Raw genomic sequence first — 2973 nt, 5'->3', positions numbered from 1 at the left:
AACAACTGCTCTTAGCCCCTGAGCCATCTCTCCAGCTCCTGAAACACCATTCTTAAATGCTTTTGTTACTTTTTTGGAATACTTCCTTGTTTAACCTACTGCAGAGGGAATATGAAGGGGAGGAGGATGGGAGGTCGCCATTACTAGAGGGTTTGTTGTCTTTTGGATTTGGACTGACTCTCCATGGAGGAGGAGTGCCGCTTTCTAGGGAGACTGAGAATATTTGTGGCTGGTGGGGACCCTGGATGAGGCCCAGTGGACTAACTAACTAACCCATCACCTCCTTGTCCAGTGGCTATGCTCACCCTTACCACCATTTCTGCTTGTCACCTCTTGACCTAATCTCAACACATTCTCCAGAGTTACTGTCCCTGTGTTCTAGATTCTTGTCTGCAGGTCTATTTTTGGATATGGGCTTCCTGCCCCACTGCTCTGTCTCACCCACAGTCCAGGATGGAGTTATATCACCCCATCCCCCAGGGAGTCTTCTGAGAACATCACCTTTCTGTGACTAACTTTCTCCTGTCATTTGGTTAACTAAGCTTGGGAAGTCTGGTCTCTCTCTCTCTCTCTCTTTCTCTCTCTTTCTCTCTCTCTCTCTCTCTCTCTCTCTCTCTCTCTCTCTCCCTCCCTCCCTCCCTCCCTCCCTCTCTCCAGCCATTTCACAGCAACTCTTGTCCTTCAGCCAGGACTCTGAGGTCTGTGCCTTGCAGTATCGCTGACCACAAGGGCTTCTCACTACCAGTACCACCTGCTGCCAGAGTCCCAGAGGCCTCTCTCTTTCCACCTGGCCTCTGCACTGCCCTCTGGTTGACACAGTTTGGGGTTTGCTGCTGGCCAAGAACTGGGAGGGGCTGCCCTGTCTGGGGTGTTGGGTGATCTGGAAATAGCCTTGGGGGAGGGGCCTGACTGAGGCTGGTGTTCAAGTGTCTGTCCATGCTCCTAACACCTGGTACTCAGCAGTCAGGGAAGGTGGTATATTTGCAGAGTCACTTGTCCCTGCTAGGGAATTTAGTCTCGTCTGCGGGCTGAGAACACACTGCTGTGCAACCCAACTTTCTTTCCTTTTCTTATTTATTTATTTATTTATTTTTGAGATAGATGTTCTTTGTGATGTCCTGGCTGTCCTGGAACTCCCTTTGTAGACCTGGCTGATCTCAGACTCAGAGATTCACTGGCTGCTACCTTCTGAGTGCTGGGATTAAAGGCGTGTGTCACAATACCTAGCACAAGCCTGGGACTCTATACTTGCCTTAACTGGATCTGGCAAAGGTGGGCTTAGGTGCTGTTTGTGGCCTGGATGTGGGCCTGTAAACCACTTCCCCTCAGTAGCCTCAGTATACTGGGAAGTTGGATCCAAAGCCAGTTAAAGCTGATATTCTCAAGACAGAGATCAAATGTGCTTTCTTTACCTAAGTATTCAAGGTCTCCATATCCTTGCAAACCATGGGCTTATCTCATAGCTCCAGAAGCCCCCAGGAGGTGAACAGATTTTATACTAACCTGGAAGATACAAAGTAGGCACAGAGCCAATGGGTAGAGATGGACACTGGGCTAGGAGCACAGCTCAGCGGCACAGCGGTGCTCACACAGGCCCTGAGCTTGCTCCACAGCGTCACACAAAAGTGGTGTGCGTGTGCGTGTGTGTCTGTGTGTGTGCACCAGTAAGGATGGTAGCACTAGAGACAGAGGCAGAGTCAGAGGCTGGGTGAGCAGAGCAAGTCTCAGGTCAGCCTTGACGAGTGTAAAATAATCTAAAATATGCAGGGGGCCCATGAATAAAACTACTAGTTGCTCCTGCAGAGGACCTGGGTTTAGTTCCCAGTACCCACATAGTGGCATGTAGGTGTACTGGACTCAGTTCCACAGGATCCAGTGCCTTCTTCTGATTATTGTGGCCAACCAGACACACACAGTATACACATACACATGCAGAAATATAATAAATATATCTTTAAAATGGTTTGCTTGCCTGTGTTAGTGTTTTGTTGCTGGGCAGAGATGACAACCATGACCATGTCAACTCTTATAAAGGAAAACATTGAATTGGAGTTGACTTCCGGTCCAGAGGGTTAGTCCATTATCATTATACCAAGAAGCCTGGTGGCACCCAGGCAGACATGGTGCTGGAGAGGTAGCTGAGATTTTACATCGGGATCAGCAGGCAGCATGAAGAGGCAGTGTGTGCCATGAGACCTAGCTTGGGCTCCTAAAACCTCAAAGCCCACCCCTCTGACACTTCCTCCAAGGCTGAACCTAAAATACGACTCCCTATGAGTCTATGGTGGCCAATTTTGTTCAAACCACATTTCCTATTAGTTAAAACTAGACAAACACATGTCAATCACATCAGAGCTTGTTTCCACTCTGCCGCCTATGGGCGCTTAGCTGGGTGACTCAGGAATCTTCTTTGCTGTTTCTTCCTTTCTACAATGAGACTGGCAATGAGATCCACCACTTCATGGGTTTGTAATGAGGATGAAACAAAGCCATGTGCTTGATGTATGATAGTCATGGTCACCGCAGCTCTTACCTGTGGCTATAGGGTTAGGGGCCCCGACAGTCCCGCACAATCTAGAGAACCACTTTGCCCTTTGGACTCCAAAGATTTAGAACTGTAAATTCACTATTATGAATCTCTCCACCACTGTCCTTTTAAAAACTGGAGGGTGCTGGAGAGACAGCTTAGCAGTTAAAGCACACTGGGCACTCTTCCAGGGGACCCGGGTTCAATACCCAAAACTAACATAACCCACAGCTGTCTGTAACTCTAGTTCCAGGGGACCTGACAGCCTCTTCTGGCTTCTACAGCCCTATAAGGAAGTGGTGCACACACATACATGCAGGTAAAACACCCTAACATCTAAAATAAAAATTAATGTATTTAGCCGGGCGATGGTGGCGCACGCCTTTAATCCCAGCACTCGGGAGGCAGAGGCAGGCGGATCTCTGTGAGTTCGAGACCAGCCTGGT

This window comes from Microtus ochrogaster, unplaced genomic scaffold, assembly GCF_000317375.1.
Source record: "Microtus ochrogaster isolate Prairie Vole_2 unplaced genomic scaffold, MicOch1.0 UNK44, whole genome shotgun sequence".
Classification (NCBI taxonomy): Eukaryota; Metazoa; Chordata; class Mammalia; order Rodentia; family Cricetidae; genus Microtus; species Microtus ochrogaster.
The sequence above is the reverse complement of the archived record's forward strand: the minus strand, read 5'-3'. Positions refer to the sequence as shown.